The sequence below is a fragment of the Poeciliopsis prolifica genome, unplaced genomic scaffold, assembly GCF_027474105.1.
Source record: "Poeciliopsis prolifica strain line A6 unplaced genomic scaffold, Auburn_PproV2 SCAFFOLD017, whole genome shotgun sequence".
Classification (NCBI taxonomy): domain Eukaryota; kingdom Metazoa; phylum Chordata; class Actinopteri; order Cyprinodontiformes; family Poeciliidae; genus Poeciliopsis; species Poeciliopsis prolifica.
Genome location: NW_026562392.1, coordinates 2,192,854 through 2,211,623, shown reverse-complemented (window position 1 = coordinate 2,211,623; position 18,770 = coordinate 2,192,854). Strand labels below are relative to the sequence as shown.

At 39.5% G+C, this 18,770-nt stretch overlaps 1 protein-coding gene across 2 annotated transcripts in view; it reads left to right on the top strand.

Moving 5' to 3' along the window:
- LOC129367556 (intermembrane lipid transfer protein VPS13B-like) overlaps nucleotides 1-18,770 on the top strand; it is a 291,895-nt gene that overhangs the window by 146,588 nt on the left and 126,537 nt on the right. The gene's annotated exons all lie outside the window — the stretch shown is intronic.

The window sequence follows — 18,770 nt, the reverse complement described above, 5'->3', positions numbered from 1 at the left end:
ATTTTATGTCCGAGCAGATATTTACTGCTGTAAAAGCGCCATCGAAACACCAAGGAGTTGACACGAACACATTTAGTGGACAGAGGTTTAGAGATTTATCACCAAGTCACCCTTCCTGCTTGTTACATATTTCAGCTGCTATCTCTAACATCTCCTTTTGTTGCTCGATTCAAACACGGTTCGTACAGCTCAATTATACTCCGCTTTGAAGTCGCAAAGAGCTAGAACTGGCTGTTCCTAACCACCACAGATAATTCATTAAAGATGCCTCGGTATATTTTTAAACATTAAGGCATGCAACTAGTTTAGCTATATTTTTTGCATGTCCCATCATTTGGGCACTCCTGTGTCCCTTTGGGAATGTTCGCCCAGCTCTTGGGAAAGTATAGGATGCAAAGTATAATTGCACTTCATAGTGGTATCTGTGCCCCTGCCATGACAGAGCAATGAGAGAGAGCCGTGGGGGTCTGGCAGGCCCGCCAACTGAAACACAACACTGTTGACACAACCCTTCGTCCCCATGTGCCATGTGGATCAAAGCTGTAGGGCAAGGAAAATCTGGACTTTAGAGGAAAATACTTTAGTGCAAAACACATTTTCCTGCTATAGGCAGCAAGAATCTGGATTGTGTCATAGCTGCCTCAAAACCACAGCCCCACACAGTGTATGCGTGCACGTGCGTGTGAATGTGTGTGTGTGCGCGTGTGAAGGAGGTAGCAGTTGGGCAGATATGAAGCTGGCAAACACATGTAATGAGGGAGATAAAAGTGGTGCCTAATGCTTTGTGCAGATGCAAGTGAGATGGAGAAAAAGAGCAAGTAAAGTGGATGTAGAGGAGGGGGGCAAAGCGAGAGGCAGTCTGACTCACTGGTGTGTTGGAAAGCCTGAAACAGTCCATGCTGGATTGACAGAAATCCAGCTCGACTCCCGCTGCCTGTGTTGATATGTTTGTTGTTTGTTTTTCTGTTAGCTGGTACAGCTAACTGTGGCTTTAAGAAGCTCGGTATCCATGGAAATTTTGTCTTCGTTACTGACTTCCTGGCTATGTTGTTGTTATCTTGTCAGATGATAAATGATGATCTGTGGCATGGAAAATAATCTGCAGTTTTTCTCAGACTTTCTGCTGGAAAACCATTAAGACCATCCATGTAATTTCAGCCTTTGCTGCGTAACAGTGTTCTGCCTCTGGTAGTTAGAGGACATGCAGTTTGTGGCTGTGGTGCCCACATATGCTGACACATTGATCGCGTCACACAATGCTCCACCCTGGTCTAAACAGACACACTTTACATTTACACACACATAACATGCACATCAAAATTCAGCAATGTTCATATTTCTAGCTATAGATTCACAACTGGGCACGTAAGACAGCAAAAATACATATACAAAGTCACTTTATAACAATAGTCAGAAGATTGTCTATGTGTACAAAAGCACCAATGCTGAGTCATCCCCGTAACCTCTTCATACAGAAGCCAACCCAGGAATTATGCTCAACCACTTTCTATGTTCTTTCTTCCATTTCTAACCAGGCATTATCCTCACCGTCTTCCCTTTTTGCATCATCCCTCCAATCCTGGATGATAGCACACATTCAATCCCATGATTGATGACGCCATGATCAGAAACATGTTGACTGTCAAGCCAAGCACACTTTTGTATGGTCTATGTGTGCTAAATTCCACAGCTTGTGCTCCCCCAGTTTGCCTATAGAAAGTCATAAAGACAGTCTGTAATCATACAAACCGATGTGTGCTTACTGTCTTTAAGCAACTGTCACTATAGCAAGAAACATGTCTGCGTCCCAATAGCCATTTACTGCACGTCCTTTTAAAGTCCACCGCTAATTACCTCCACTGTTATAATTAAATGACTCATTTACGCAGCTATGCTTTTATTGTCTGCTGTTCAAAAAAATGATTGCCTCACAGTGTCTAAAACCAAGATTTACTGTTATGCCACCCGAGGAGACGAACGCTCAGTAGGGAGAGCAGCGAAGGCTAAAATAGCAGACATATGTAAACACTTTAATGGAGTATATGAAAATATAATTTTACTTGCACTATTTCAGACACAAGCAAAAACGTGTAAATCCAGTTGTAGGCCGACACGTTCAAAATGCAGTATGCATTTATCATTAGGAGTTAAAAGACTTCATCAAAGAGGCTAAAACCTGCCTGCTTGGCTGGGATATGACTGTATACTCACCAGAAGTTATGACAGCACTGCAGTCTTGCCCTCTTTTCCTCTCTTATCTTCAGTTACAAGGCCGCTGTCAATTTATACAGCTGAAATCATTTTTCTGTCTTGAAAAGAAAAAGCGGGCATTCTTGAAGTACATGCGCAGCAGCCTGGGAAATGTCCAGCATTCTCTCAGCCCTGGCTTTTTTGTGGTTTGGGCCTCTTTTATATCTCATATATTTCACTCCCCGCTCTTTTTAAATGGGAACCATTCTTCAAAATAGTGTGTAGAAACTGGGTGTCCATAGTCACAATGATTGTATTATTTTTCAAATTGTCTTTGAAATACAAAGGAACAAAAGTGTTCATGTCTGCATTTCTATGCTTGTTCAGTTAAAGACTTGTCTCATTTTAGTGAATAAAGTGGCAATTTCTCAGTTAATCAAGGACAATATGTTTTTTGAAGTGTTTAGCGTTTGTCCCATTTTATAGAGAAGTTCTAAGCTTTTGTGTTGTGAGCTTTGGTCATGTAGTTGTCTGTAAACTTTGAGCTGTAGTGGCATTAAAGCCTAAAGTTAAACAAGGAGGCCCAACATCATTAACTCTTTTATTTTACGTTACAGCTACTAGTTGCAGATAGTCAGTACAGCATGCACCACTGCTCATGCAGGACCCGCCTGATCACCATCACATCTCACACAGTACATTGTGCAGTCCAGCAGACTTAAGTGTGTGATGAGCAACACGGCCTTTCAAATCCATCGTATTATGCTAAAGCATTCTGTATTGCTCTGTATCAAAGCAATTTTCTACAAACAAAAGTTCAGACAATCACCCCACGAGAAACTGAAGAGTATTTCTGAATCCCTCAATGCCTCCAGTCATATAAGTAGTCCGGTTCTGTGTGCTTTTTCACTTTCTCTTTCTGGTGGATGTTGTCATCTCTGGAGACTGGAACTATGGAGAAGTTTTGCAACTGATCAATGACATCCTAAGTGGCAATTCTTTGTCCCACATCTATATTACCATTATCAAAATGTTTGACTTGCCGTACAAAGCCGGTATGTAAATCAGTTGTGGGTTTCTCCATCCCCCAAAACTCAAATGAACACCATTCAGATTTACGCTGTAAACAAACTGAATTAAAACACAAAGTTAACCATTTTATTTAAAGCATGTTGTGGTTTCTTCATAACGACAACAAATCGAAATCACTATTTTCTCAGAAATTGTTAAAGACAACAATTTTGGGTTTTTTGGTCTCTGTTTATACTCTGGCAATTTGTTCCTTTTGCCATGATGTGCCACTTATGTTATCAGTTTTTGCAATGAGGTTAAATAAAACTATGCAGAAGAATCAGACAATGACTATACTGTGGTCATAAATAGCCAGCAATATTAGTTATGTAGGCTGCGGCATTTAAACGGTCATCAGGAGGAACCAAAAGTGTGCCTAGAAAACGCCTCCACACAATTACACCACCAGAAACATAAGGCAGTAATATGTATCTGGATGGATAGATCTACTCACTGATGTTGTTTTCACCAAAATTTGAATTGATTTTAACTATGATTTGAATTGAAACATGCACACCTTAAGTCCCCATATCTTATCTGAGCCTGTTTGAACTTTACTAACCATGTCTAAATTTTTTATTTCGTGTTTTGTTCTTAGTTGACAGGAACAGCATCTAGTGTGTTCTTCTACTTGAATATTTGGCATATTTTATTTAAAAGTAATGGTAATCTGAAATTTTGCTTCCTTTCTATCTTTTTTAGCCGGCCTGTCCATTTCTCTTTGACTGCAACAAGTGATTTTCATCTACACAAGTGGATATTATATGATTTTTAAACTATAATTGGAAAACCTAAAAGATGAATATTTTGTGGAGATTAGCAGTATGAAGTATTCCATGTGACACCAATAACCATTCCACATTCAAAGTAGGGCTTCAAACACAAGACTTTAAATATATGAGCCACAGCTCACAAATTTACTAGTAATGCAGTGCTCTATCAGATCACCGTCTGATTAGTTGAGTAAGTGGATAAACATGTTCTGCTCCAGACATTCCAAACATTTTTTTTTTCTTGTGTAACTTGCAGTTCTGCTGCTTTAATGCGTCCTGGTCAAATGCATTCGTATGTCTTAACCAAATATTTACAGTCAAATAATTAATTTCTACATCAGAAATTTGTCCTCAGATATTGTCAATAAAAGTTACCAGTCATCATGGTTTTACTTAAATCTGCCTTGAGATCGGTTGAAGCACCAGAGTTTGTTTATTTGGTTACTGGAGTTTGAACAGTATATTTAGAGAGACTGATCTAAAACTCACTATTTGTGCCTGAGTGCCGGTTGATTATCCAAAACCTTCTGTCTGTGTTCGTTATGAATATTTTTTTTTTCACCACTAGATCAAATAAAAGCCAAACTCCTCACAGACAGAGTGAGCTGGGAATGTAGACGTCTACCAACACATGATTCATTTCCTAAAGTATGTCGGGATCATTAAGTAGCATTTTTTTTTTTCTGGGGTTGTTGGAAATCTGTAAAGACCCTCAGAGCCACCATTCTGTCTGCAGATACAGAAAGCTGTTTCATTCATCAAACCTGCTACATCCACCTTCAGAAGTTATTCTTAACATTGAACTAATGTGCTAAACTAACTGGATTTATTGTTACTCATTTGTTTGATTAAAAAATCATGGCCCACTGAGCCTTTATCTCTTCTTTTGTCACCCAAAATATAAATAGAACTATTTATTGTGACCCGTTAACAATAAAAATTGTGTCTTTCACGTAGATACAACAGCATGTGTCTGTGAAATTATCAAAACAGATTTTTAGGATTTTTTTAAAAATGTATTTAATATTTAGTTTTTTATTCCAATTTTTCATTTTCAGCACAACCAGATGCCCAAATGCAATGGGTTTCTATAGTGTGAGTGGGTGATTGTGAATTTGTATAAACCAATTGAACAGGTGCACTTTTTAAAGTCACTGGTAATTATGTTCAAGAAACAATCATTCATTTTAATGAGTGTTATTTTATTTATTTGCGACAGGCACATTGTGGTTAAGTTCAAGTAATGCTTTTCAATGAGCCCTGGATGTTTGTGAACCTCTCCTTTCAAAGTTCAGACTATGAGCAATTTTTGTGACCGCTTGCTTCCATGTGTCCGTGCGTTTCTAAATGCTCGTCTAAAATTACCCTGCACATTTCCCGGCATCCCCACACCTACTTGACACAGCCTTAGATTCCATCCCATGCTCTCCCTCGGAGAGACTGAGAGCACACCCCACTGCCACAAAATATACTTGTTGTTTTTGTTTTGATGTGTTCACATCGACGGGTTTCCATGGTAACGGCTCAAAAGGTCGCAATGTCAGCGAAACGTACGACGACAAGATGCTGGTATTTCAATGAACACTTTTAAAAATATGCACTCTGTTTGTTGGGCATAATTTTTTTCCCCATTTTTTTTTTCCTTTCTTGTAGTTTCCACCAACCGTTCCTCTTTAGAATGTAATCGGAACTCTTCTATTTTTTCTGGTTATCCTATTTATGAATACAAGCATTTTTCTATTAGTCGTGTCTCTTTTCTGTACTCCAGTTTCCCAGTTGTGGTCATTTTCAAGAATGCACAGCAGTCCTAATATTTTTCTGACAGATGAATAGAATTTTGAAGGTTTAGTTCCAAACTATTTTGAGAAATTGTTTTTCACTTTATTGAGTATAGCAGTGTAGCTCGTGTAGCAGTGAACACTGAGTTTCCACGTGGGTAGAAAGTTCTTCTTTACACTTATTTCTTCCCGTTTGTGTCTGTGACCTTCCAATTAGGAATCAATGTCTTCATGTCTTCCACATCGAACACAGGCCTGTTTTCTTTAGCTGCTGGCCAGTGAACTACACCATGACCCATATTTAATTTTATACCAAGTTTCTACGACAACAATTTAACTGCTTTTTGAATTCTATCTGGATATTTTTGGACTAATGCTGAAAACGCTTTTGCTTTCAAACTCTTCCAAATGTTTTTTGGTCAGATGAGGCTCAGCCTGAGCTTCTCGGCAACAGACACTCGAGATGATTCTATCAAAAACAAAGAATGAATTTGTGGAAGAGCATCTCATTCCCACTGATAAGTATTGTGGATGATTTTAGCTTGATAGAAACCAGCTCCCTGTGGGTCTGGATTGCATGCTGGAGGTGTGGACTCTGAAGTTTTAAATGATCGGATCTGTTTTTACCCAATTGCTGACATTTGGACGTGACATACATAATTCACCAGCTCGATTATGAAGGAAGCTACCTGTCAGAGAACTCAAAATGTGTTCTCATTGGCTTCCTGGAAATTTTGTTTCAAGCTATTTTTTTAAATGGATGTTTTTCCCACAACAGAAGCAATTTACTCAATTTTAGGGTTGAATTTTCCTGCAATTGTAGCACATATTGCCAGTAAATGCAGTTTCTTACAGTTTTCCTCATATCATGTGTACATAATCTTTGAAAACACACCTCAAGCAGAACCTTCCTACTATGAAGTGAATCTATGAACAGCACCTGTTGGGAACAAAGTTCATACTCCATGTAATCTTTCTTGGGCATCACATCTCCAACTAAGTAATTTCCTTCCACCATTTCCGTATTTTTTTTTTCTCTCTAACAGTTTTATTGCATTCTGTTTTGCTGACGATATGCACTTATGTACTTTTCACATTTCCTTCAACTTGTTTCCACTCACTCTTGCCTTCTGCTGGAAGTTGCTTCTGTCCCTCTCTTTTATTTACATCTATTTGTTATTTCCTTCTTGTCTCAGTTTTCGTCTCTGTTGCCCCAGTGTTGGTTAAACTGCTCCCAGTCCCAGCTCACTGTGGTCAGCAAGCCACGTCCTTATTGCTGTTGAATGGCTGCCTGGTTAAACCCACATATATGTCCTAATAAGTGGTTGTGATGGGGATCCCCGCTGCATAGATAAATACAGCCAACCGATGCCAGGACCTTGCCTGTTCCCAATAAAATTTCTTCTCACTACATTAAATACACCCTTGTCTCCCAGTAGCTTCCTTTCTTCCGCTGTGTGCAGGGACTAGTACGTCCTGCTGGAGAGCTGGGAAACGGAGAATGTTACAACATTGGAAATCTAGCATAGTCTTTATTGAAAATGACTCGAAACCTTTGGAGAAAACTTTAATATAACACGCTAAGAAATCAGCTGAACAGAGGGGATTCTTGGCTCTACACAGGCTTGAACAAAAACCTACATTTTGATTCTAAAGATTGACATCTTCACATAAATCTAACTACAGTAGATTAAGTGTGTTCTAATTAAAAAAAAAGTTCAAGTTCCTCATAAGCCTGCAAGAGTTAAATGTTGTGGATATTCAGCACTGAAGCTTTTCTGTGACATTGTTTCTCTTTCGGCAGCTCGGTAAATAAAGTGTAAGTTAGTTTTCCATTTTGTTGCTGCACCTGTAAAGGATAAAGCATTCTAATCTTATTCCCATATCTGGGTAAACGACTTCCTGACTTTTCCTCTTTGTGCAGCAGCCATTCTTTTACAACGTTCTGAGCTTGTCTCCTTCTTTTTCCATCTTCCCCCTCATCTTTCTTTTCCTCATAAAAACCCAACATTCCCAGCAAATGATTCATTAGATGCTTCAGTGCACACTTGCCTCATCACTCACTTTAGTCTGCTGCCAAGTGCCCCATTTCCCCGTTTGTTTACACTAGTGTAAAGTACTTCGGCTTTGCTTCCCCGCTGCAGCGGAGACGAGCTGTTTGGGCCACACACAGAGATACCCAGGACCCACTCTTATGTACATTGTTTTAGAAACTTCCCGTGCTGCTGAGCAGGTTAAATGATCAACTCAATTCAGAGGCAGCGACGCCACTGATTGGCGTGTTACAACAATAAAAATCCTCCTAAATGTCCTGTGCGGAACATTTGGTCTGATCTACTGGCAGATTTAAACAATTAATAAATATTTGCAGATATGTTTTTGTGGTGGTAATTAAACAAATGGATGCAAGAGTTTTTGTGGCTTAACCTAGTGTTCATTCTTTATTTTGAAAGCATCAGGTGACTTACTCCCCCATCCAGCATCGCTATGTTGTCAAAGTAAGCACTTTAGTTCAGCCTTATCTCTGAAGCAGGCTGTAGGTTGGGTGAACCTGATCGGCATATTCTTCCAAAAGCCCCGCATCCTGTCTGTCCTTTAACCTGCCACTGGACGTTAGCTCCAAGGGAAACAGAATGTTAAGTCTCTTTGATTAAATTATTTTTTTCAAAGAAATGGTGCATTTAAGTGCCCCAAAAATTGAATAATAATAATAATTGTCCAGGTTATTATAGCAAACATTTTTGATTAAATGATTTGACCAGGCCTAAAACCAATTATATTGTATTCCATCAAACATTATTAGACGTCTTAACTAGGAACGTACAGGAACATCCTCTGTCAAAAACTGTCAATTTTAAACTCTGCTGTTTTCTGTGTTGTCAGTAGAGCATGAGTTTGTAATGATTTCATGTCCAGCGATTTTTACCTTTACTTAGTGGGAACTGGAATACTGTGGCTGTGCTTTCATGCTGCTATTCATGCAGCAACATTTAGAATTTCTTACTACCAGTGAGCCTTCAGCTTTATACCTCTATAAGTAAGAATGTGGACCTGCAGTGTTTTTTGGAGAAAGCAGTTGAATATTTCTATGCTTTACAGAACAGAGTGTCTGAAACATTAAGCCTGCTTCTCCGTCAGTTTTTTTTTAAACTTTATTTTTATTTATTTTTAACAACACATGTCCACAGTTACATTCTTCTGCCTCTTACTGACATATATCTTCTGCATTATAACTTGACAAAAGAAGATGAGACAGCAAATGATCCAACACAAGTAATAAGGAATACATAACAGAGTACAATCAGCAGACAGATAGACAGGTAAGATGGTCTACACATTCTTAAACACCATGGTATTTTAAACCGACCCATGTGTACATACAAGTGCAAAAGGGCAATCCTGTAAAAGTGTCATTGAATTGATAACGGTATGACAGGTATTAAAAACTGTTTTTTGAAGCCTTAAGGAATATGTGATTTCTTCCAGCAGATAAATGTCCCAAACTTTTTGTATCTATGTGTTATATGTAAGAGGCTCTGGTTTCAGCCACCTGATCGTTTTGCATTTCAATGCTGCTGTGAGCAAGATACTTAGAAGATATCTATCACCCTTCCTGTCTAATCCATCGGGTGAAAATGAATTCTGTTAAATTTCCTTGAAACTCAAAAGAAAATTGTGCAATTACTGTACTGAATATCAGGAGACATAATAAAGTGTTTATAATAACACATTAGTTAGCACCGATTCATGAGAACTCACTTTGCTAACAGACAGAGGTTATGGAGTAGAAGATGCCCTGAAATGTCACTTTTAGACCACAAAGTCAAAATTTTATTCATTGTTTATATTTAAGTCATAAAGACCAAAAACATGAAGAAATTTTAAAATGAGAGCCCAGCAAGATGTTTTCCCTTTTTTTAGCACACAAATCAGTCATACATGCATGTTCACAGACTCCTCTTGTGAAAAAACAAGATAAAAAACTCTTGTACTGGAGGGTCAGCCAGAACAAACTTTGCTTTTTGTCATCCCAGCAAATGAAACACCTGGTGCTGGTAAACTCAGAGGACATATTTCACATCGCCTTGACACTCAGGATTAATGTAACATTGAATTGTTTTAGAAATGAGGAAGGCCACTGCACTGAGTAAATCACACACCCCTTATTATTAAAGTTTGCTCTTAATTTACATTTTGAGTGAGATAGGATAGCCAACAGATGAGCCTAGCAGGGACAGTGTGTGGTGATGTGCACAGGAAGTTTACGTCTAACCTCTGAAAATACCTCTCTGGGTTTTTATAGATTTTCCGTTTCGCTCTCTGAAAGTACATTTACTTGTGAATGAAGAGCTGAAACAACTCTTCATTCATTAAGTTGGTCATAGTCATAATATGTATATATATATATATATATATATATATATAACCGACCCATGTGTACATGTCATTCGGACTAGAGAAATGTGGTCGGCTGGTCACAAAGAGGGGGAAGGTCATCCACACAGAAGGGGTCTCACTCCCACAAGGAACAATAGCAGACATAGAGGACAGTTACAAGTACCTAGGTATACCACAAGCAAATGGCAACCTCGATGAGGTCACAAGGAAAGGAGCCACAGCTAAATACCTCCAACGAATAAGGCAAGTCCTGAGAAGCCAGCTCAATGGCAAGAACAAAATCCGTGCGATAAACAGCTATGCCTTGCCAGTAATCAGATACCCTGCTGGAATAATTAGCTGGCCAAAGGAGGAGATAAAAGCCACAGATATTAAGACCAGAAAGCTACTAACAATGCATGGAGGGTTCCATCCCAAATCCAGCACCCTGAGACTGTACACAAGCCGCAAGGAAGGAGGCAGAGGACTAGTGAGTGTGAGAACCACTGTCCAGGACGAAACAACTAAGATCCATAAATACATCAGGGACAAAGCCTCAACAGACAATGTGCTCAGTGAATGTCTCAGACAACAGGGAACGGAGGTTGAGGTGCCAGAGATACCATCATGGGAGGACAAACCCCTACATGGGATGTACCACCAGCAAATAACCCAAGTGGCTGATATCAGTAAATCCTACCAATGGCTGGAAAAAGCTGGACTCAAGGACAGCACAGAGGCCCTCATCCTGGCCGCCCAGGAACAGGCCCTAAACACCAGAGCAATAGAGGCCCAGATCTACCACACCAGACAAGACCCAAGGTGTAGGTTGTGCAAGGAGGCCCCTGAGACAGTCCAGCACATCACAGCAGGGTGCAAGATACTGGCAGGGAAAGCGTACATGGAGCGACATAACCAAGTGGCAGGCATAGTGTACAGAAACATCTGTGCAGAATATGGACTGGAAACCCAAGATCAAAGTGGGAAACACCCCCAAAGGTGGTGGAGAACGCCAGAGCTAAGATCCTGTGGGACTTCCAGATCCAGACAGACAAAATGGTAATGGCGAACCAACCAGACATTGTCGTAGTGGATATAAACATCAGAGGAAAGCCGTTGTGGTAGATGTAGCAATACCAAGTGATTGCAACATCAGGAAAAAGGAGCACGAGAAACTGGAGAAATACCAGGGCCTCAGGGAAGAACTGGAGAGGGCCTGGAAGGTGAAGACCACAGTGGTACCTGTGGTCATCGGGGCCCTCGGGGCAGTAACCCCCAAACTGGAGCAGTGGCTACAACAGATCCCAGGAACAACATCAGACATCTCAGTCCAGAAATGTGCAGTCCTTGGCACAGCCAAGATACTGCAGGACCCTCAAGCTCCCAGGCCTCTGGTAGAGGACCCGAGCTCAGAGGATAAGAACCACCCGCGGTGGGTGAGAAGGGAATTTTTATTTTTATATATATATATATAATATATATATATATATATGTCCACAGTTACAACCTAAACCAGAACATATACCCCGATATGTTCTGGTTTAGGTTCCAGTGTGAGTAAATTTAAGTCCCAACTCCTAGGCTGAACTCCACAGTAGAAGAGGTTCAAGTGAACAGAAGACACAAACAAGTGAGTGATCCAGAGACTGAACCATATGAACAAAATCAACAACCAAACTCATTGGTGCAAACAGTAACAAGAAAAGCATTACAAACATGTACATTTTCTATCTCACCTTCCTCTTTAGATTCAATTAGATGGAACTTTATTTTCCTTTAGGAAGTTTCCTCGCGACTATTTCAATAACAATTCAGAGGTTTTAAATATTGAAATGAAAAAAAGTTAAGTTTGAACATGTTTTACACAACCACAACCCTTATCTAAATCTATGGATTAATGCAGTAGACCTTTTTTTCTTGGTAAGATGTATTGCCCATTGGTGTCAGTAAAACCGTGTGGAGCATTAATGTAAGTGTCCAAATCTCAGAGTGAGGCCACTTTAAAAGATCATCATGTACCTTTTATCTAAATGGCTGTTCTGTGTCTTTCTCTGTCTTTCTGTTTCTAACTCCATTTATCCATCATCAGTAAGCTTTTGACCACAGCTCTACATTTCAACTTGCTGGTTCTAGTAATGAACATGAGCCTGTATACAGCATCGTGTGTGCTGTGTTGTGGTGTCTACTGACTTCTGTGTACAGCCTGTGGTTCATTCCATAAATTTCTGTGGCCTGTGTGATGTTATTCTCAGGGCCTCTGCTTTGTGAGAAGATTGCACCACAACACTTGTACTCTGCGCCCAGCAGTTAGAGGTTTAGAGGAATTGGAATGAAGAGAACCTCAGCCTTCGTTCTGCTGTGCATTTTTATGGCTACGTTTTGTGTAGTACTCAGGTTTACTGTGAAGAAAAGGGGAGGAGTAAATGGAAGTGGTAATAAGGGTAACCATGGAGGAAAAAGTGGGAAATTAGTTATATTTTTAAGTCATTTAACTTATTTCAGACATGTACAACTATAAACAGATTCTAGACTGGCAAAGAAAAAAAAAGGTAAATATTGAAACAAATCAGTCATGGTAAAAATTCTTAAAAAGAAATATATGTTTAATGTCATCTAAAATGCCATTTCCTTGTTGATGTGTTTTAGGATAAAACAGAAAATTTTCATCCTTAAACAGTAGGATAGTGCCACATGGGACCTGAATTAAAGTGCATACAGATCTATGTAAGTCATTGACAGGAGCAGCACAATGCTAGCAATTTCCCTCTCTTCCTCATCATGTGGTTGTGTGTTGCTGTTGAAAGAGAAGTTGAATTATCCAGGCCACACATGCAGACTTGGAGCTTTCAGGAAACTGCTCTTGTGTTTTGGCATGCTGCTGTCAGTCAGGTCGAGATCTGTGGTGACAGAGGCGAGAGGGATCAGCGCTCACATGTCCTTCACACATAAAAGAGCTCAATCCATGGGTTGACCACACGGTCCCGGGCTTGATCTTTGTTGGTCATATTTGTGTATGATTGGAAATGGCTCATCCTTAAGCAGGATATCAGGACTCTAAGAATAGACCCAACCTTTGAAGGTTTGTTTCCAGATGGCAGCTTGTGAAATACATATTCTACCGGTTTTACTGTTTGAAAATGTGTGCGGCTAAATGTGTGTGTGTCCAAAGTCCTTTTTTGTGCATTGTGTATCAGTAGTCCGTTTCCTTCCAGCTCATGACATGTTGATGTTCTGGCATCCTGCGTGGTTGGTTTGAAGCTGAGATAATCTTTTTACACAGCAGAGGAGGTATGCTGGGATGTCAGGAGAATCCAGAAAAAGAGGTCACATAAACTGCACCTGGATCAGTGGGTTTCATTTGGGAACTTACAGAGCAAACCAGTAGCAACTTGAGAAAATATAGAGTAAAGATCCTTGAAAGCTCTTACTGCAAGCACTATGGGAAGTGACACAAGATCTTCTATAATAAACAGTATTTCTCTCATGACAGCAAGATTTTGTTCAACATTATAGGTAAGCCTAATAATTTTATAAAATCAGTTCCATCTTGGCTTACTCTGTTGTGAAATACAGAAAACTTTGAATTTCTCTTTACAACATTTCTCAAATTTGAATCAGCTGTGAGAGTGCTGAGGTCCTGGCTTGTGCCATTTCCACACCACCATCGCAGACATGAAAGAAAAACGTCTCCCCATCTCGGTTGTCTTCGTTGGTACGGACAGTGGTGTCTCACCAAGAAACCAAACATCATCTATAAGACCAAAGAAATGAATGTCAGGAGGTTTAAACATACGGATGAGGGGAAGAAGGAGGTTGCTTGAAAAACAGAGGAATTTTCTAATGTCCATGTGTGAAACCACAAGCTCTTCTGTGGCTCGGGAAAGCGGGTGAGAAACCAGTGGCATAATTGCCTAATGCTTGTGTAACTACAGGCACATTACAAACCAAGGGGGCCCAACCAGGCATAAAAGAACCAAGAGTCTGGCACAAGAGTTTCTTTTTTTATTATTATTATTATTTGCTCTGTGTTGTCTTGCATTCTTTTTCACCATGTACCTTAGCACGAAAAAAACTTTTAAATATATAGAAGGAGGCCTGACGTGTTGGATTAATCTTTGCGCCGCAGTGTATTTCCTTTGCTTTCTTTCTTGTTGGGGTCCCCAGAGTTTTTTTATTGATGGGATCAAGATTAGGAAAGTTTACAGCAGGGTGCTCAGTGTGTATGAGAGAATCTCATTCAAATCACTTCAGCTGCAGGTTTGAGGGAAATGCGAAGCCGCAGTGTAGACAACTCAACTGCGGTGGTCTCCTTTCTTCTCTCCATAACTTATCCCACGCACACAAACACATACACAAAGCAGCACTCCGGTCTGCACACCCAGCCTATCCATTTATCATTTCACAGCTCCAGTTATGCACATGTAGCTGAAAGAAAATATATTAACTCCACCAAAAATGCTTTCCTCCATATGCCTGTTCACGTATAAAATGCCCAAATGATGGCAGAACCTACATCAGTTCCTCAGTAATGATGTAAGGCCAGGGAATGTGCCCGCCTTAATATTTTTACATTCACTTCTAACAGCTCTACAGGCATTTGAAAAGCTTCAAAGATATATTTTTTTTTTATTTCCCCCCTTGGCGGTGGGTTCCCATCCATTATATGCTGCCTGGTGGTAGAATGGTATAGCTAGTGTTTAAAAGCCACATTTGATTCTTTCTTTTTCAGTGAGCAGATGGCTGAGTGAAGATTTATTGAGAGATCCAGATGATGGGCATATGTTCAGCGAGCACAGGGGAGGGGGGTGAAAGATTTACATATAATATTACATATAGAAATGAATATAGTGCCTGAATGCAGGCTGAACACTGCGAGTAGAAGTCACCAAATCACTTCACTCATAGCCAGATATCTGTGAAAGCAAATTTTTAAGCATTTCATCCACACAAAAACTCTAATATCACACAAAAAAGAATATTTCTACAAGCTTTGACCAAAGCAGAGGTTTGAGAAAACATTGCATTTGTGAGATTTAGGGACAAATAATGTGGCAATATATCCACATGCTTACATTGATGTGATTCCCCAATAACATAGTTTTGTGTCTTATGGCTTCATATTCTAATAGGTTATTTAACAGTGTGTAAATAGCATTATGAAGGAGCATTGCTGCGATGATGTGCTGAAAGGGGAGTGTCGGAAAGAGCAGGAGATTCTTAAAGAGACAGAGGTCATTTCAAGATGTCAAAGTTAAGTCTTTTATGTTTATCATTTTCATAACAGCTTGAAGTTAACTTATCGTGCTATAAAATTACACTACGTGTGTAAAATACGTAATAAATCCCTGTTTAAAGAAAAAAATGACAAAATCTGAGATCTATTTATTATTTTACTTTCATATTAAGATGTTCTTCTACATACTACCAGGCGACTGCTGGTAGTATATTTTGAGCCCAGTGTTGACGGCCAAATAATTTTGAACTTCTCACTGAGTTTCTATTCTTTCCTCTTGTCCTGTTCTTACTTTAAAATTGCTTCAATTCCCAGTCAGCTCATCTCTCTTCATTCATCTCTCCACATCTCTGCAGGATGCTTTTGAACATTTCCTGTTTCTGCTGTCCTCTTTTCTCTCGTTGTGGTCTTCTTGTTGCTACCTCTTGTCTGTCTGTCTGTCTCTGGTCAGCTTACACAATGCTGTAGAGCGTTTCCTGCCACCCGGGCTACAGGAAAGACAGAGCACACATCTCTGTTTGATGTGCCATCTCCTCTAATTCATTGCACCTGGGCTGGATTCTGTACAGATTTTCTGGTGAACAGAAGCCCTTCTTGTTTCCCTTTTTCTTCATCATCCCTCACTCAGTTTCTCAGTGTCTCACTGCAGTTTCTTAATGCACAACATTCTTTTCTGTCCAATTTGCTTTTCAGAGTTCAGCGGGGGGTTTAATTCTTCCTCCGCGGTGGTACAGAAGGTTGTCATGTCAGCGTAGTGACTTTCTGATCTTTTTTTTTTTTTCCCCCCCATTTAATAAAAACAAGTTCCAGCCCAGTTTCCAACTTGCCATGCAAACTCTTGGAGATTTGTTGTGTTTTTTTTTTTTGTGTGTGTGTTTTTTGTGGTTTTGATTTTGAATCCCCCTCTGTATAATTTCTTTAATAATTGGATGCCTTTTTTTCTCTAGCCCTTTCCTCCACCATGAATGGTTTTCTGTGCCTCCAGCTTTATAGATGTCAGCCGTAGCGGTCACAAACTTTGGCATTATGACATTTGAGGACTGTATTTTCTGAGCAGAGTTGTGGTTTTCCAAGAGCCTGGCATACAGGAGCTACTTGCTCCCAATCGTCCAAAAGTAGTTAAACATATTAAACAAGACAAAGGCTTTTATAGGGTAAGTAAGGCAAAAGTAATTCAAGATGCCAAAGGCGAGCTGACGTCCAACTTTCAAAAGCATCCACACAGAGTTGTTTGATCAAAAAAAAAAGAAGAAAGAAGAAAGAAAACCTTCTGCATATCCATACATAATAAACCTTTTAAGTTCTGTCTTTGGTATGGTAAACCAAAATACTGCCTTTTTTGTCTTCTTTGGGTAATGTGGCATATCACAATACCAACTGTTGACCAACTCTTTTCAACATGTTTGCAATGTTTAGATTTAGGATATAAGAAGTGGGTTTTTCTGTTTCTGTATTATGTTTTAAAAAGAAAGCTTTTGAACAAAGAACTTTAGAAGAGAGAGGTCACTAGGAAATTTGATAGTTTTTGCTCTGAAAAATGTTTAAATTGAACATGTTGTTAGAAGTGTTTTATCAGCATATTAGAAAATCTTGTATATTTTTGTGATCTGTGAGCATGTCAAGGTAAACATTTTGAAATTGTCATCACCAATGGTGGAAGCCAGGCAACATGTGAACAGACAGGGAGTTTGAGAAGATAGAGAATGAATTAATGACCAACATCTTTGTGACTCGACAAAATGGAGTGATGGATTGCTTCAGGCTTTAGCCTCTAGCTTTATCAAGAAGGAAAATTTTAACTCTATCCTTAAAGGTTGATGGGTTGGCTCTAGAAACCAGTACAGTCAGAAAAACTAGAGAAAATAATTAGTGATTTAATTAATAATTCTGTTGACTGAGTTCAGCAGATGTTAAAAAGTAAAAAGTAGACTAAAACAGATTTTCTTTTCTGAGAAACCATAGACTCAAACAGCTGCAGTTACCTTAGTTAGCTGCTTCCTCTGCTCGAGATGTTGTGACAGCCGTTGCATGAAGTGTGTCCTCATATCAATGCTATCTGCCATCTTTGTTTTGATTTTGCCACTGCCGGCCTCCAACAGTTTTCAAAGCCGTAACTTTGAAAACTGAGTAACAGAAAGTTGGATGGACTGTGACATGACCGTTCAGACTGTGAGCAGTTTAAAGAACATCAGATATACTATATATCCAATTCAGGACCAAATTTAACGGTGAACTTTGGTAAGATTATATATATGCATATAAATATATATGTATATAATTTTTTAAAATTTTAGGAGTGTCATTAAAAAAGCAGATGAGGATCGCTTCATCCTTTTCTCTGTTGCCCTTCGGCAGCTGAACATCCACTCAGCTGCAGTTCCAAAGGTTGTTTTTATGTCAGAAGAGTTTATTAAAATTACAAACATGCTCCTAAAAAAACAACCGAAAGGCCAATTTTTATTTCTTTGTGTTCTATGCTTTCAAAACTTGTAGATCTCCTGGTTTTACAGTGAACTCAGCATTTTTTTGTATAACACAAAACACTTCACATAAATGTTATGGCAATGCTACCTATATGCCACGGACGAGCCATATCATAGCTTGTTTTGCCTGCTTCGACTGGTGATTCCTGCAAATCTACTGATATTTTGTTTCCTCTGGTCTTTCTACCTTTTCCAAATGAGCAGCCTCTCCAGTAGAAGTGGATGGCGCATGGGTTCTGCAATGTTAGTTCTTTAGTCAGGGGGGAGAATGTGGAAAGAAATTCTCACAGAGAAATGTCACCTTGTGTAAATACACTTGGCTTCCTGGATGATGTGGAGATCCGCCTTGTAATTATAAACATTGGTTCTGTAGTCATTCACAGAGGAGGAAGAATTAGCTGGTGCAGCAGCCATGTGTTCTCCAGATTATTGCAATTATTTTATGTAGTCTTTCCTCGCTGACATCAAAGTATTTGGACACTATCTCATGAGAAAGTGTGTGCAGTCCTGCAGGGCTGGGCTGAACCGGGGGGTGAGGGGGGGCTTTTGAGCTGCTCATAAAAGCCACCCTCTCTTTCTGCGGAGCTATTGACAGACGTTTTTAATTCCCATTATGCGGGTGCTTCCAGCAGCAAGCTGTCGTATTCTGTTTCATCGCGCCTTTACTTTGCTGCAATGGTACTCGCCTTTGAACAAAATGTTGTTTAAAGTTAAGAAGAAAGAAACAAGAAGGTCCTACTGTTGTAGCTATCTAATTACATGTTTGTTCAATCTGTATGCTTAACCTGGAGCATGCGTTAACCTAATCAAATACGGCCATCAGTTCCCTGACTTTGTTTAGGAAACTTTTTGTTCTGCGTCCAAA